The following is an 18488-nucleotide window of genomic DNA, read 5'->3' on the forward strand; positions in this document are numbered from 1 at the left end:
GTTCCCTGAGAGATGAGCAGGCAGACAGGAGAGATCTTCACTTCATGAGCACACGGCTTTTTCTGAGTTCAAATCCCTTGTTGGAAGTTCAGATCTCAACAGCCAGCTAATCATGTGACTAAAACTGGGTCTGACCACTTCTTCTGTGTTTGTGGATTCTGCTATCTTAGCAGTCAACCTGGAATGCTAGCTCCCCCCACCTTCAACGTCTGGTAATCAAAAGTCTATTGTTGGTTGAATGAGTCAGGGCATGGCCCTTTGTCCCTTGTTCCAACATTGTCTGTTACCATGCAAATGTCTTTCCAGTCAGGGGCTTGCAATTTTAAGTTTTAATGTTCATGTGGCAAAATAATGTGTGCCTTAGTCTTGGCAGGTGGGGGGTTTGCCTGACAGTACCATCTACAAGATGCACTGCAGCAACACACCAAGGTTCCTTAGACAGCACCTTCCAAACCCACGACCTCTACCACCTAGAAGAACAAGGGCAGCAGTTGCATAGGAACACCACAAGTTCCCCTCCAAGCCAAACACCATTCTGACTTGGAACTATATTGCCATTTCTTCACTGTCGCTGGGTCAAAATTCTGGAACTCCCTTCCTAATAGCACTGTGGGTTTGCCTACCCCACATGGACTGCAGCGGTTCAAGAAGGTAACTCACTACCACCTTCTCAAGGGCAATTAGGGATGGGCAATAAATGCCCACATCCCATGAATGAATTTTAAAAAAAGAACTTGAAAATGAAGAAAGGGGAAAAATACAAATAATTACAACTTGAAATGAGAAAACTTGAACTTGAAAGGGAAGAAAAAGAAAGAGACATATGGAGAGAAAGAGAAACCAGAAAATTTGCACTGGACAAAGAAAAGCTTAGATTACACAAACGGGGTGGCAGGAAGGCTTGAGGCTGAATCTGATTTAACTCCTGGTTTTGATTTGGCAACCAATATTTGCTTAGTGCCTAAATTCAGCGAGGAAGGATTTGAAATGTACTTTGTGTCCTTCGAAAAAATTGCTACGAGTTGCAATGGCTGAAAGAAAATTGGACAATTTTATTACAATGTATGTTAGTGGGAAAAACATGAGAGGTACATTCAACACTTTCAGAGGAATAGTCAAGTGATTATGAAATTGTTAACACAACTGTTCTCAATGCCTATGAGTTGGTACAAAAATTCATGAATTTTGAAAAAAGCAGGGCTAGACATTTATGGAATTTTCTAGAGAAAAGGATATGGTATTTGATAGATAGTACAGGTCAATGAAGATTGATCAAGAGTTTGAGAGCCTTAGGGAAGTAGTCTTAAAGGAAGAATTTAAAAACAGTGCCCCTTCAGGAATAAGGTCCTACCTGGAAGAACATATAGTTGGTAAAATAAGGGATGCCACTGTAATGGCAGATGATTACAAATTGACCCAGAAAAGCAGTAGTTACAGGCCTCAGTTTGGAAGCTTTCAGAGAAGTTGGAGAGATAGGAAGGTTGATAATGAAAAGAGATTTGGTTTTAGTGAGAGAAAGGGTAAAGGAGAGGATACAGGCAATCCTCAGAGTAGTAAGAAAGATAATCGGGAAACTAGGGTTGAGTCAAAAGGACCAATGTGTTATGTTTATGATAAAAGAGGGCATATACAATCAGAATGCTGGAAGTTAAAAGGCAAATTGGTAGCTGTGATAGGTTTACCAAAAGCCTGTCCTGAAAAGGATGCCCCAGTAGTAGGCGCTGCTGACAAACCAGTCTCTTGGCGATTTTGAATAAGGAGCAGAGGTGTTCTCCCCTGTGAGCTAATGAATTAAATCAGGTCCCCAAAGGTTATAGAAGTTTTGTGTTCAAGGGTAAGATGTCCCTATATTTGTCTGGTGAGGCAGGCAAGCCGATTGTGCTCCTTAGGGATACAGGGGAAACCCAATCATTAATGGTGGGAAAGGATGTGAATTTCCCTCCAAGTAGTTCAATGAATGCAAAAGTCATAGTGCGGGGCATTGAGGGAGGTTATTTATCCGTTGCATTGCATAAAGTTAATTTACAATGTGATTTAGTCACCTGTCCTATAACAGTGGGCGTCGTTCCTGATTTGCATATTGAAGGAATGGATTTGTTGCTAGAAAATTACTCCAATAGTTTTGGAAAAGCCAGTTGAGGTTGCTGAAACTGAAGTTTTGCAGGAAAAATTTCCTGGAATATTCCCAGATTGTGTAGTGACTAGATCCTAGGCTAATAAGATTAAACAAGATGAGAAAGAATCAGTGGTTATAAAGGACAAGTCGGATGTCTGGCTGGCTGAAACCTTTTTCAGGAATTTGAGTAGCGAGGCTGAATTGTTTAGCAGATCATCTTTGATTGAGGCGCAACACACAGACCCCGATTAAAGACGATATCTCGGACAGCATGTTCTGAGAGGCTGTGAAAATCCCTGAATGCTCTAATGTTAAGAATAACCTTCTAATGAGAAAGTGGAAACCTCCACAGAGGCCCACTGATGAGGATTGGGCTGTAGTTCATCAAATTGTTGTCCTTCCTTGCTACCATAGTGAAATTTTGACAATTACCCATGAGATTCCAGTCGCAGGTCATTTGGGTATTTGGAAAACACAGGCTAGGGTAATGGTACATTTTTACTGGCTAAAGCTGAACAGGGATGTGGTCGACTTCTGTAAGACACATTACACATGTCAGATGATTGGGAAACCACAGCCTTTGATTAAGCAAGCCCCATTGATACCGATACCTGCTTTTGACGAACCATTTAGTAGGGTTCTTGTGGATTGTGTCAGGCCCTTACCCACAACTAAGTCAGGTCACAAGTTTCTCCTAACCATCATAGATTTGTCCACTTTGTTTCCAGTGGTAATACCCTTGGCAAAGATCACAGCGGAAGTTGTAATTGAGGGGTTGTTTCAGTTTTTTACTCAATATGGGTTGCCAAAAGAAATTCAGCAAGACCACGGGTCAGATTCATGTCAGGGCTATTTCAAGAGATCATGTGTAATTTGGGAGTGAAGCAGCTCAACTCATCCGCTTATCACCTGCAGTCACAAGGTGCATTGGAAAGGTATCACCAAACCCTAAAAAGTATGATTAACGCTGTTGTTTTAAGTATCCCCATGATTGGGATATCTGGATATCATTTTTATTATTTGCCATCAGGGACACACCAAATGAGTCTTCTGGTTTCAGTCCATTTGAATTGGTCTATAGCATGAGGTTAGGGGTCTCCTTAAACTCATTAAGGAGAGATATTTAGCACAGGAAGAGGAAACTACCCTCTTAGATTATGGCTGGGCTTTTGAGTCCCATGGCATTCACGACAGCTGGACTGGAAGTTGGTGTAACTTCCAGTTCCACCATTTTCCTTATATCCCATGCGATTTTATATTTAAATTAACAGTGTGGCGACGGGCACAGGAGACCTGTTATCATGTGGTGGGGATGGCCTTTCATTGGTGGAACCCACTGTTACTGGCTCAAACACCATGATCACCATGGCAATAAAGCATTCTGTGTTTCAAGCCTCAAAGAGCAGCATCTTCATCTCATGTAAGTGTGTTTAGAGTTCCCAAAATTAAATCTTTTACTTATTTGTAACTGCTCTTTCCTTCCTTAATTTAAAAAATCCAGCGCCAACTCCCCATCATTTATTTTTTTCTCTGCAGCAAGAGCAAAGAAAATGTCAGACAGCAGGCAGCATCCCGCTCCAAGTTCTCCTTCAGGCCGTCAGAGAAAGGAAGGAGTTCCTCTTCCCTACAGATGGAGTCAGAGGACCCTCCTGCCTGTCCAAGGCAGTCTGTCTGGAGGTAGCAGAGGAGGTCTTGAACCAGGGGGTGATATACAGAACCTGGGTGCAGTGTCGCAAGCGTATCAATGACTTACTGAGGTCGGCAAGGATAAGTAGTTTTGGCGAAGCTATTCCATTGTTTTTCTCTCGGTCTCTTTAAGGCAGATGGCAGACAAGGCATGCAGTGCAATGCGTGAGCAGCCTTGATGCCATACACTTACTGATTGTGCACAAAGTTGACAATTGACATTGATGTGCTTGGATGTGTCTTGTGAAATCCAGTCCTTAATTGGTGATGTCAATGCATGTTTACAATGGTTGTGATTCATCTTTTGATATGTCATTAAATCTGCACTGTCTCCTGCAGGATAAAGGCACCTACAACCAGCGCATGCAGGCAAAGACAGGTGGAGATGTCCCAGAATCAGAGTCCTGACACTGGTTGAAGGGGAGGCTGTGGACATTGTGAGAGAGGAGGGAGACAGGGCAATAGCAGATGGTGAGGCAGGATCCTCAGGCGTAAGGATGAAGTGTCATCTTCAGTTTTGCAGCCATATGTACATACCAAAGGAAAGTGTGTGAATTCATGTTCAGCTAATACTTAATGTGCCTCTGTTTGTGTCTCGACCGCATTTGTTGACAACGCGAACGGTAGGTGGCGCTGTTTTGGCACATGCGCAAATACAGCATGTGCGACGAAAACGTCACAGATTGCGACTGTAGCAGCTGCCAGGACTAAAGATGGCGCTGCTCAAAAAATCACAGAGATGAAACCTAACAAACACGTGGCAGAATACAGTGGCCGGAGTGAGAGAGCAGCGTGGGGGCCGGGGAGAGCAGCGTTGAGGATGTCGGGGGGGGGGTGGAAAGAGAGGAGGGAGGGGGGGGAAAAGAGGAGGGGGGGAAGAGAGGGAGAGGTGGGGGTGAAGGGCGGGAGTGGGGGGGTGGGGGAGCAGCGGAGCGGAAGAGGAGTGCCTTTTTCTGTGCATATGCCAGAAACACAACAGCAAAAGACTTACCGGCCAGTCCCTGGACCCGGCGACACCGAGGTCTTCGCACACTCGCTCCCCGCGGCTCTCTACGGCCTCTCGCATCCGGCCCTCTCCATTCAGCCGTTCCCTCCAGCTGCGGATGCCCAATCCAGTTGCTTCTCCCCTACTTCTCCACAGTACTTCAGGCATTGCAACTGTCTGGTCCCTGCATTTTGCATGCTCCCTCTCCCCCACCCCTCCCTGCTCTCCCCACCCCTCCCCCCCCCTCTCCATCTACCCCCCTACCTCCACCCCTCCCTCTACCCCCCTACCTCCACCACAGTTGAATATCTGAAGTGCAGTTGCAAAGTCGGGGAAATAGCATGCAAAACAAAACCTCAACAATTCTGGGGTTAATTATTGAGAAGTTTTATTAAGTTCATTAAGCATCCGAGGAACTGCTGTGCATGGATACATGAGTGTTGTGTTTCCAGCATTCCCGTTAGACAGACAGGCCGAGTCTCTGCTATGCACAGCTAAAGAGATTGTTCCTGGAGAGCCTTGTGGTGAATGAACGCTTGGCTCTGTATTCCACTACTGTATTGTCCATGTGAAGAAGGCAAAGTCACAAGAGTCTGAGCTCAGTCTATTCTTGTTGAATGTTCCCCAAACGCATCCCAATGTGCACTCCCAATTCATCCATAAATGCAATGTTCCTTTCCACATCGTGACCAGCTCCGCAGCATGATCCAGTTGCCTTCGTTGCTTGAATGCTGACCTTAAGTCTCAAGGATTGTTTTCTCGACGGCATGTTTTACATGAAAAGAAATAAGGCAAATCAGAGTCAGAGCTTGCCTCCCTCCATCCACTGAAATTACTGTTGCGCACACCTTTTTAAGTTCTGCAGTGAAGGCACCAATTGATAACGTCGCCAATGAAGCACTTATTACCCACCTCAGATGCAGGAATCAGCACATCCTTGCGTCCTCTCCTGCACTGCCTCCTTTGCTTGAATACCGTCCTTAAGTGTCAAGGATTGTTTTCTCAAGGGCACATTTTACATGAAAGGAAATAAGGAAAGAACATCAGTGTCAGAGCTTCCCTCCCTCCAATGAAATTACTGTTGAGTATGCTTTGTGTTCTGCGGTAAAGGCATGTACTGATAACACCGCCAATGAATCACTTAGTACCCACCTCAGCTGTAGGAGGCAGGATGATGTTACTGCCCCTATCTCGTGATGGTTCAATGCTGCTCTCAGGGAAAACATGAATGATGTGCTGGAAAAGAAGCACATTTCTTTTGGGCTATGAACATAAAGCTGGCCATTTAGCCCAGCAGTTCCCTGCTAGTGGTTATGTTACTCGTGCGTCTTCCCATTTAATCCTGCCTACTACTATCACCAGTTGTGTTCACAGCAAGAGCATTCACATTTCTGCTACCACTGGACATGGCATGCTTGTTTCTTTTAGTGCTCAGTCTCTTCTTGCCGAATGTTCCCCAAGTGCTTGACCCCTTTGGACGCCCTCTCTGCTTGACAGGCAGCAGCTGGCAATTGCGGAGTCTCACAAGGCTCTGCATGGTTGTTTCAAAGGCAGATGGGGAAACAGGTGGCTGTGTGCCTATGTGCACTGCTCTGATGGGTGTAGGAGCAGGTAACTGTGTGCCCATGTGCACTGCTCTGATGGGTGTAGGAACAGGTGGCTGTGCCCATGTGCACTGCTCTGATGGGTGTAGGAGCAGGTAACTGTGTGCCCATGTGCACTGCTCTGATGGGTGGAGGAACAGGTGGCTGTGTGCCCATGTGCACTGCTCTGATGGGTGTAGGAGCAGGTGCCTGTGTGCCCATGTGCACTGCTCTGATGGGTGTAGGAGCAGGTAACTGTGTGCCCATGTGCACTGCTCTGATGGGTGGAGGAGCAGGTAACTGTGTGTCCATGTGCACTGCTCTGATGGGTGTAGGAGCAGGTAACTGTGTGCCAATGTGCACTGCTCTGATGGGTGGAGGAGCAGGTAACTGTGTGTCCATGTGCACTGCCCTGATGGGTGCAGGAACATGTGACTGTGTAACTGAGCAGCAAGGAGAGGGTACCGCAGGTAGGGGAAGTGGAGCTTTGAACAGGCAGGCATATGTATGGTCCATCAGATCATTAGGCCAGGGGGTGAGATGCTCAGGATCCAGGGTTTGTGACACGTGACTGATGTCCAGCGCGTGGCCACCTCCATCCGAAGGTGCTTCCGGGCAATTGTTGGGCATAGTAAATGGCTCCATCTCATCAGCCAGTTCTTGCTGCCAGCGGAGAGTCTGTTGCCGCAGCCAGTCCAGTCTCCTCACGGGAAACATGAGATGAGATAAGAAATACAGAATGCACTCCATTAAAACGTTACAAAAACGAAAGTGACCGTTAAGACGGTAGGTTGTAGCACATGTACTGCCTGCACACAGCAACTCACAACAGGGACTGGAGAACATGCGGTGGCCCAGACAATGGAAATGTTTTCAAAGCAACTTACAAAGGCAGAGCAACTTACCTTGGAACAATCTCCTGTGTCAAATAAAAATGAAGCAAGTCTCTAAAACGAATAAATAATTCAGATAAAATGCGAGAAAATGCCCGACGAAACCTCTCCTCCTTCCACTTTCAAAAAGTTGCGCCGAAGCTTTGACGCATGCGCACAGGCCAACCTGGCGCGTTGCCCGAGGAAGACGACGTAACGCGATGACATCATCTGCGCATGCGCAAAACGGTCCTGGCAAGCCGGACCGCAGCGCATGCGCAGAGGGCATGAGACCGTCTGCGCATGTGCGCACCGCGGCGCATCCTGATGACGTCGGCGATGACGTAACGTTGTCATGAATTACTTTGTTGTGTCTCCAGTGCAGGTGTCCGCACTCGAGTGTCTGGAAGCCGCGAGGCCAAAGACTCCTCCTCTGGGGAGGAAAAGGAAGAGGAAGCCAGTGCCCGAGAGGGTGCATTGCCACCTGCCTCTTCTTCAACCTCTGCCAGTGCAGACACATCCACACAGTTCGTGAGGGGTTTTAAGATTATAATCTGGGTTACAATCTGGTGTGCATGTCACAGAAAAGTCCCAGCAGCTGAGGGAGCATGTGTCAGCCAGCTCCCCTGACAATCAGAGGACTCCAAGCTCATGATGATCCTCTGTTTGTTACTACGAGGTCTCCCAGATGTGCAGCAAAGCCATGTGGAAAATATGTCAGAGATGCCTGAGGTCATGCATGGCTTTGCGTGTGCCATGGAGGAGTCCATGCAAGCCATGGCGTCTGCCATTCCCAGGCATATGAGTATATGGCTTCCTCAGTCGAGAGTTTGGTGAGCTCCATGGCGAGTCTGGTCGAGCAGTCGAGCCATATTGTTCTGACCTGCTGTTGCCATGGGCTCCATGCAGCAGAGTCTAAGCAAAGGCGCTCCTTTCCCCAAGGAGACAGGCAGGTGCAATCATGCACCCAGATAGAGGACGAGTGACAGCATGCCAGCTGCCCCAGAGCCTTCCTCTCAGGACACCCCAGGGTAAGCGGTGTCTCGTCCTCCCCCCTGACATTGACCCCTTACCTCCAGCAAGCGAGCACTCAATGGATATTCACGCACCAGTGCTGCAGAACCCCAGTAAGATAGAGCCTGTTCCTCCAGAGGACGCCCGCCATGCTGATCCACAGCAACGGGGCAGTACATTAAGCAGACTACCTCCACCTCAGCTGCTAATGTCAGGGTAGCACCTAGATGTAGTGGTAGAAAACGGAAAACAAAACATTATTGAGCACAAAGGTGGCACGGGTGCTGTAAATATTGTGCACATATTTCAGCATGATAGAGCCACCTTCAAATGGCTCGGAACGCATACTGTCCATCCAACTGCTCACCGCCTCTGGTCCAGTACACCTACTTAGTATCTATGCTCCAACACTCTGCTCCCCACCTGAAGTTAAAGACCAGTTCTACGAGGAACTCCATAATATCATTAGTAGCATTCCCAATACCAAACATTTGCTCCTGCTGGGGGACTATAACGCCAGGGTTGGGGCCGACCATGACTCATGGCCCTCCTGCCTTGGGCGCTATGGCATTGGAAGGATGAATGAAAATGGACAGAGACTGCTGGAGTTGTGTATCTATCACAACCTCTGCATCACCAACTCATTCTTTCAAACTAAACCCTGTCACCAGGTTTCATGGAGGCACCAGCTGGACCTCATCGTCACAAGGCGAGCCTCTATAAACAGTGTTCAAATCACACGCAGCTTCCACAGTGCGGACTGCGACACCGACCACTTCCTGGTGTGCAGCAAAGTTAGACTCAAACCAAAGAAGCTACATCACTCCAAGCAGAAGGGCCGTCCGCGCATCAACACTAATAGAATTTCTTATCCACAACTGTTACATAAGTTTCTGAATTCACTTGAAAAAGCCCTTCAAAACACTCCGTTGGGATGCAGAAACCAAGTGGGCCCACTTCAGAGACGCCATCTATGACTCAGCAATGACCACCTATGGTAAACGTGAGAAGCAGAATGCAGACTGGTTTCAATCTCACTTTGAAGAGCTGGAACCTGTCATAGCCGCTAAGCGCATTGCACTGTTGAACTACAAGAAAGCCCCCAGTGAGTTAACATCCGTAGCACTTAACGTAGCCAGAAGTGCTGCACAAAGAACAGCCAGGCGCTGTGCAAATGACTACTGGCAACACCTATGCAGTCGTATTCAGCTCGCCTCCGACACCGGAAACATCAGAGGAATGTATGATGGCATTAAGAGAGCTTTTGGACCAACCATCAAGAAGATCGCCCCCCTCAAGTCTAAATCAGGGGACACGATCACTGACCAACACAAGCAAATGGACTGCTGGGTGGAGCACTACCTAGAACTGTACTCCAGGGAAAATGTTGTCAATGCAGCCCAGTCTCTGCCAGTCATGGATGAGCTGGACGAACAGCCAACAAAATCGGAACTCAGTGATGCCATTGAATCTCTAGCCAGTGGAAAAGTCCCCGGGAAGGACGGCACTACCCCTGAAATAATTAAGAGTGCCAAGCCTGCTATACTCTCAGCACTCCATGAACTGCTTTGCCTGTGCTGGGACGAAGGAGCAGTACCTCAGGACATGCGCGATGCCAATATCATCATCCTCTATAAGAACAAGGGTGACCGCGGTGACTGCAACAACTACCGTGGAATCTCCCTGCTCAGCATAGTGGGGAAAGTCTTCGCTCGAGTCATTTTAAACAGACTCCAGAAGCTGGCTGAACGTGTCTACCCTGAGGCACAGTGTGGCTTTTGAGCAGAGAGATCCACCATTGACATGCTGTTCTCCCTTCGCCAGCTACAGGAGAAATGCTGCGAACAACAGATGCCCCTCTACACTGCTTTCATAGATCTCACCAAAGCCTTTGACCTCGTCAAAGACGTCTGCAAATGTGACATGAAGTCCTGTGACATTGACCACAAGTCGTGGGAGTCAGTTGCCAGTGATTGCCAGAGCTGGTGGACAGCCATAAAGGCAGGGCTAAAGAGTGGCGAGTCGAAGAGACTTAGCTGTTGGCAGGAAAAAAGACAGAAGTGCAAGGAGAGAGGCAACTATGTAACAGCCCCGACAACCACTTTTATCTGCAGCGCCTGTGGAAGAGTCTGTCACTCTAGAATTGGCCTTTATATCCATTCCAGGCACTGCTTCACAAACCACTGACCACCTCTAGGCGCTTACCCATTGTCTCTCGAGACACGGAGTCCAAAGAAGAAGAAGATTTCAGAAGTTTAAATACATCTTTATTTACTTTAATATTTGATGCACTCCCGTAAATCATTTGCTTTGTTTAAGATGAAAAGGAAAATGCTCATTGGAGGCCTATGGCAGGAATGCATTGACGCTTGAAAAGCATTTCAGAAAGTGTCTAGTTTCCATTTATCATTGACATTTGAGCCTTCAGTCTTCACTGATGGCTGTTTGTCGTTCGCAGATTTTCCACTTTTTTCAGTACCAACATGCCTTACATTCATGGTTTTGTGGTCACACCCTTACTTTCGTTGCATTGGTGTGTTTTTGGTTCCATTGTAGCCCTGAGAAGATTTGATCTGTCGGGTCACATAAAATTGCTGCAACATTGTAGCTTCCTTTTTGTGCAGGGTAATGCCTTGATGCAGGACATTATTTCCGTGGAGGCACAGATTGCTTTCAACGTAGTTGATAGCGTATAGGCCTTTAGGCACATCTCCACTATAGGTTCACGTGCTGTGTCAGAAGAGACCTTTTTGATTACAGCAATGAATAAGACCTTAGGCATATGTGAACAAATTTGGAGATTGTTTTTTTTATCTCCTACCAACTTTCCTTTATTAAATGGCTTATCGTTGGCTGAAACATGCAAATATGAAGTTCTCCCTGATGTCCCTTGCATGTCTCTCCATGGCCCTTATATCTACAATGGCATTGTTGTCCTCCTCCTCACTCTTCATAGTCATCCTCATCTGAGGAGGACTGGTGTTCCTCTTGTTGCCGCATCTAATTGCAAGCTTGTGCAAGGCACAGCTACGACAATTATCCGTGAGACCCTCCAGACCAGTCAAGGCAGCGGAAGCGCATTTTCAGTATGCCAATGGTGTGTTCAATGATGGCTCTGGTGGATGTGTGAGCAATATTGTATCTCTCTTCAGCTGCGCTTTGGGGATGCCGCACTGGTGTTATCAACCATGTCACCCAGGATGCAGCCATCTACTTCAATTGGTTCCTCAAAAACCCCTGGAAGCTGTGACTTCCTCAAAATATATGAGTCGTGACAACTCCCTGGGAAACATCCTCAAACATGCATTATCCTTCTCCTGTGGTCGCAAACCAGTTGGATGTTCAAAGAGTGGAAGCTTTTGCGATTCACAAATGTAGCAGCCTGATCCCAGGGAGCTCTAATGGCCACATGAGTACAGTCGGTCACCCCTTGCACTCTAGGGAACCCAGCGATGGCGCCGAAGGCCACAGAGCTTGCTGCCTGGCTGTCCTCATCTACAGATAAGTAAATGAAATCATTGGCACATTGAAATAGGGCATTGGCCACCTCTTTAATGCACCTACGGGTTGCAGATTGTAATATGCCACATATGTCGCTTGTTGATCCCTGAAAGGCCCCGCTAGCAAAAAAAATTGAGTGCAGCGGTCACCTTGAGGGCAACTGGCCTGGGATTCCCACAAAACCCAAGCGGTTTCAGGTCATGCCGCAGGATCCTACAAATTTCCATGACCATTTTGTGTGACATCCTGAGGCACCTCTTGCATTGCCTGACATTTGAAAGAAATTTATCTTTGGCCTGAGGATGCGATGAAGTGCCAGTCTTCTATAATGCCATCCCTGGATGTTATCATTCGGAGCATCCTGGTCTTCTTGTTCTGCCTGTTGCTGGCATTCAGGCATCGTGTGTTGAGGGAAATGAGCCCTCCTTAGTTGCACCCTCTGCTCTCCTTCCTATGGTACTAGACAAATTGGGTGTATGACATCCAAGTCTCCATAGCTTTTCAAAAAATGAAATAAGCAGAGCGTTCCAATTCAGCCCTGTTGCCAGTCAGGTAAAACATCGAGGCAACGAGCAGTTCACTTTTATGTGCCTTAGAATTGCAGCCAGGTTGAAAACACACCCACTATCATTTCTCTCCTCCCACTCTCCTTGCAATTCTTGAGTGACCATGTGGTTTGCATTATCATTGGAGTAAATGGTGCGTGTACAATTTAGGACAAGTCTTCCCACCTTTCAACCTCCTCCTACAATGTTCAAGCCTGAACCCATCACCCTTGACCCACCCAATGTAACCTTAACCCTTCCCTCCGTTACCATGGAACCTCCCCCCATTACCGTGCACAGTGTCACAACTCATTTATTCATGTCATCCCTCTGCCCTGTTGCTACTCCTGTTACCATCGACATGCCAACTCTGACCCTTGATCCTCCTCAAATTCACATTATTGACACGTCCCGTTCCCCTCCCTATGATGTTGTAGAATACCCAACTCTAAGACTTGACCTTCCCCCCTACAGAATCCATTTGCCCCATTGACTGATTGTTCCCTCTGCCAGCCGGTACCCTGAATTTGCCCCACAGGTCCCTGATGATGGCGATGGTGAGGTGAGAGTGACTGCCCTTGACATCAAGGCAGCATTTGACAGAGTATGGCATCAAGGAGCCCTCGCAAAACTGAGGTCAATGGGAATCGGGGAAAACCTTCCGCTGGTTGAAGTCATACCTAGCGCAAAGGAAGATGCTTGTGGTTGTTGGAGGTCAATCATCTGAGCTCCAGGACATCACTACAGGAGATCGTCAGGGTAGTGTCCTCGGCCCAACCATCTTCAGCTGCTTCATCAATGATCTTCCTTCAATCATAAGGTCGGAAGTGGGGATGTTCACTGATGATTGCACAATGTTCAGCACCATTCGGGACTTCTCAGATACTGAAGCAGTCCGTGTAGAAATGCTGCAAGACTTAGACAATATCCAGGCTTGGCTGATAAGTGGCAAGTAACATTTGCGCCACACAAGTGCCGGGCAATGACCATCTCCAACAAGAGAGAATCTAACCATCTCCCCTTGACATTCAATGGCATTGCAATCACTGAATCCCCCACTATCAACATCCTAGGGGCGACCATTGACCAGAAACTGAACTGGAGTAGCCATATAAATACCATGGCTACAAGAGCAGGTCAGAGGCTAGGAATCCTGAGGCGAGTAACTCACCTTCTGACTCCCCAAAGCCTGTCCACCATCTACAAGGCACAAGTTAGGAGTGTGAGGGAATACTCTCCACTTGCCTAGATGGGTGCAGCTCCAACAACACTCAAGAAGCTCGACACCATCCAGGACAAAGCAGCCCGCTTGATTGGCACACCACCGACGCACAGTGGCAGCAGTGTGAATCATCCACAAGATGCACTGCAGCAATGCACCAAGGCTCCTTAGACAGCACCTTCCAAACCCACGACCTCTACCAACTAGAAGGACAAGGGCAGCAAATGCATGGGAACACCAGCACCTACAAGTTCCACTCCAAGTCACACACCACCCTAACTTGGAACTATATCGCCGTTCCTTCACTGTCGCTCGGTCAAAATCCTGGAACTCCCTTCCTAACAGCACTGTGGGTGTACCTACCCCACATGGACTGCAGTGGTTCAAAAAGGCAGCTCACCACCAGCGTCTCAAGGGTGATTAGGGATGGGCAATAAATGCTGGCCTGGCTAGCGACGCCCACATCCCACAAATGAATTTTTAAAAAAGCACTCATCCCTCCCTTTCGGCCCTTCCTGATTATCTGCTGACTGTAAAACTCAAATCAACTCACCACCCCCGCAGCAGCAATAGAAACCACTACACACCCTGGATGCTGTGCTCCTCTCCCCCCCCAAATGCTGGAAGGTGGGATTAGAATAGGTGGATCGTTTTTCGGCCAGAACAGAGACGATGGGCCAAGTGGCCTCTTTCTGTGCCTTAAACTTTCTATGATTCTATTGCTCTCGAAAATCGAATATGTACCAGAAGTACTCCGCTATTGAAAAAGGAGGCTTTAGGTCTCGTATTGGCTCTTCAACAGTTTGAAGTATATGGCAATAATGGATGAAAGGAAATATCCATTTATACCAACTATAACCCATTAAGGTTTTTTTTTTAAAAAGAGAAATTCAGTATAAAGCCAGATTATTCCAGTGGAGTTTAATGTTGCAACCATCTACCCTAAAATTATACATGTTACAAGAAAGGGCAATGTAATTGCCAATGCTCTATCCAGAATTTAAAGAAAGGGTATAATAGAGAAAAATAACTTGGAGATATGGAAATACTGTTGCTACCTATGTGATATGTAAAATGTTAGGCTTGAAATGTTTACTATATGTTGATAATATTGTAGAAAAATCATTATGATGGTAATGAATTTTCTATTTTAAGTGGGGAGGTGTTATGAACATTGGACTTCGTAATTTGTTTTAAAAATCATGATCTTTAATGTAAAAAGGATTCTAAGGAGACAAATGACCTCACACCAAGTTTGCCCAGAGACAAGTCAGAGGAACCCAGATCAAAGACCCTTTTGAAACCAGAGTGCAAGGTCGTAACACCTGATGGACAATGGGTTTCGCTGTTCCAGACTCTCAGATCGTAAACAGGGAGCCAGAAGCTCTAAAAATGCAAGTTCAAGCTGCAATTGCTAACATCTGGAAACAAAGGAAGGCCTAGGTGGTTTTGCTATAGCCAGACTTATGGACTCTGAGAATTGTAAAAGGAAAGGACGATTGACATCTGATTCTGGATAAATTCAGCAGGCTTTCCTAGGTATGTAGGCTGTAAGGAAGAAAGGAAGACAAGATGACCAGCAGCGGCAACCTCAGGCGATAGAGAGAAAACAACTGCTCTCAGAGCACCAGTACAGCAAAAGGCTACTAAGACTTGAACTCAATTTGGAAGTTGAGGTTTGCAGAGGAGAAAAGACCAACAGGATCATCAGAAATTGCCTTATTAATCGAAGACCAGGTCGAATGTGCTCGGAAGAAGTGAGCGAAGAGGACATTGGTTTTGAGAAGGACTGGGAGAGCCAACCCATTGTAATTAAGGGTTTGGGACTTTTAACCACATGGATTTTTTTTTTTTTTGCTGAGAGCACTTTGTAATATATAAATGTGCGGGATTTTCGAGTATGTTAATAAGTTAATGGAGAATAACTTTCTCTGTAATTTAGGGCATTAGCTACCTACTAAGTACGGTTTAGTTGATGTTAATTTTTAGTTTAGTTGGTATAGTAAATGTCTTAAACTGTGAAATCTTGTTGTGTAATTATTTAATTGACCTGGGGAGTTTTAAAGTTACCAGTCTCAACTGAGTTCGTAACAATAGAATGTGTGTATTGTTGTATCTAAGGCATCATGACAAAAAAAACTGAAAAAATATCACTAAGACGTCAATTTTAAATGTGCAAAACTAAGTTCTATAGCTCCAAACAAAACGTTATGGAATTGGGGCTTTACCAATGGCGTTTAACCTTCATTCAGAAAACAGTGATGATTACTACAGAAAATAGATCAGTTATGAGATCAATCCTGAAAATGGACTTAGACCCAAGGTAACATATGTATTATTTTAGAAACTAACACAGAACATGGGAAGATCTTGTTAGAGTCCTTATTATCTCAAGTTCAACTTCAGCCAACATTACGGTAGAGCTGCTGTGTTTAATGAAAAATTCAGTTTGCGTTAGTTACATAAAACAACCAGTGACCATTCCCACATGTTGCTGCACAAATGCTTAAAACCTCAAGGCAATTGAATTTTGGCACTTTGAATGATGAACAAATATGAATCTCAGCATGTGATGGTGCAAATTTAGTGAAACAATCACCATGTTACCTCCCTCAAAAGAAGCTGTGTAGCAGATAAAGACTAGGAGACATGTAAAATCATATATAATACACCGAATTGTTAAAGTCCTAGATGGCATTGTGACACAGGACACCACTGCTCGGGATTCAGAATCCCTTCTAACATTTCCCCTGATCTCATTGCTGTCACGAAAGGCATTGAGTCAACCCATTGTGATTTTTCTGAGGGAATAAAATCAGGAGAGTTCCCACACTTGTGCATTTTCTAGAGGCTGTTCATCATGGGCTGGTAAGCAATCTTTTCAGATTGCATCTGCAAGACGCATTGTCCATTCGCATCAGAACTATCTTGTTGGCATTGGTCACAACCGTGTGCTTGCCTTATCTCAGTTGTGGAAAATCAATGGCAACAGAGGACAGCAAAGACAGTACCATTTATTCCTTTAAAAAAATGCTTAGCTGCAAATCAAACAGCTATATGGGGAAATATTACATGCTATGGTATTGCTATCAGCTAATAAAGGCTTGCATTTATATAGCACTTTTCACAACCACTGTATATCTGAAAACACTTTACAGCTAATGGGGAACATCTGAAGTGTAGTCACTGTTGTTAATGTAGGAAATGTGGCAGCTAATTGCACAGAACAAGGTCCCACAAACAGCAATGGGATAATGACCAGATAATCATTTTTGTGTGATGTTGATTGAGGGACAAATATTGGCCAGGGGACCAGGGATAACTCCCCTGCTGCTCTTCAAAATAGTGCCATGGGATCTTTTATGTCCACTGAGAGGGCATATGGGGTCTCGGTTTAACATCTCATCCAAAAGAGTAAAAACAATACCAAAGAACGGGTAAAACACTGAATTAACCATGCAGATGGTGAACTCTAGATTAAAGATTTCTTCCACTGAGATGTTTGATTCACTAAATGCAGATATATTTTAATTTGTAAATCAGTCTACCATTTGTTCACAATCTGCTTTACACACTCTTGATTCAAAGAATAATACATCAAAACACCCCCCTTATCATATAGCGTGGAAAAGCTCAGCAGTTGTAATAACAAAAGTAATGAATACAAAATTCCAGACTATGGGAATCTCTGAAAAACAAAAACTGCAAATCTTAAAACTGCCAATTTTAAGAGAATTGGAAAAAGGAGATGGAGAAATTTGTTCGTGTGGATTGATGTCATTGAAAAATGCCTGCAGGCCAGAGGTAGCAGCCATGGTGCTGCCTGCCCGTGGAGAATCAATATAGGTCTGTGTGGCATCACTAGAAACGGTGCTACGCAAACAAATTTCTCCCCCAGCGGGTTGTTAAGATCTGAAGCGCGCTAACTAAAAGGGTAATGGACGTGGATTCAATAGTTACTTTCAAAAGGGAGTTGGATAAATACTTAAAGGGGAAAACATTGCAAGGCTACGGGGAAAGGGCAAGGAATTGGAATGAAATAGCTGTTTCTAAGAACCAGCACAGACACAATGGGCTGAATAGCTTAATTTCTGCATATGATTCTATGAAATTATGAGAAATGTGGGAGCGTGTTCCAGAACAATCATTGCTGATGTCAGATGCCATTTGTAACACTGCTTTGATCTTGTGATTATTCAGCCCCTTAAAGTTATTGCTTCAGAACTCTCCCGGCCATCACATTTTCATTGTTGCATTTAGTTTGTGTGTATAGCATCATTCTTGAAATATGAAGTGACTCTCTTCCTTCTTTTACATCTTCCCTGATTTATGGCAAGGGATAAGCAGCCAATTTGTATCCACACTTCCAACAAATGCTAATCTAGCTGCCAAGAGATACTGGCGATCTACCCAGGCTGAAGTGCCCACTGATTTTCCTCTCTCTTCCTGCAAGTAGTACTGGGTCTCTGCTCAGTGCTTCCACAAGCCCAATTATGCAGAGATAATAAATATTTGCACTCTACACTTGGATTGTTGGTACACTAACATGTTGCTCACCCATTTACCAATATTTTTCTTCTGTATCCATTTACCCCAGAAGCAAACAGACAACAATGCACCTAAATTGAATAACTGCCAACTTTTAGGTTAAAAATGTACCTGAGGGAAAGGTTCACTACCCTTGTCCTACTACAAAACATCGAGGTGCAAAGAGCAAAATCAGGAGGGGTACACAGAATCCACTTCCAAATGTGCAGGAAACACATTTTATTTAATTGAACAGAGTGCAACAGTTCAAGATAATAATGCAGATGCAAATGTTAGCCCCAAAAAGCCCAACTCATCACCTAACAATTGAACCTTTCTCTGATGCCCAGGACATAATGCAAATTGAGCCGTGTTACATCAAGCACACAATATAATGGGCATTAACAAATTGGAACTCAATACAGAGGTGAAAATAC

Source organism: Heterodontus francisci, chromosome 19, assembly GCF_036365525.1.
Source record: "Heterodontus francisci isolate sHetFra1 chromosome 19, sHetFra1.hap1, whole genome shotgun sequence".
Taxonomy (NCBI): Eukaryota; Metazoa; Chordata; class Chondrichthyes; order Heterodontiformes; family Heterodontidae; genus Heterodontus; species Heterodontus francisci.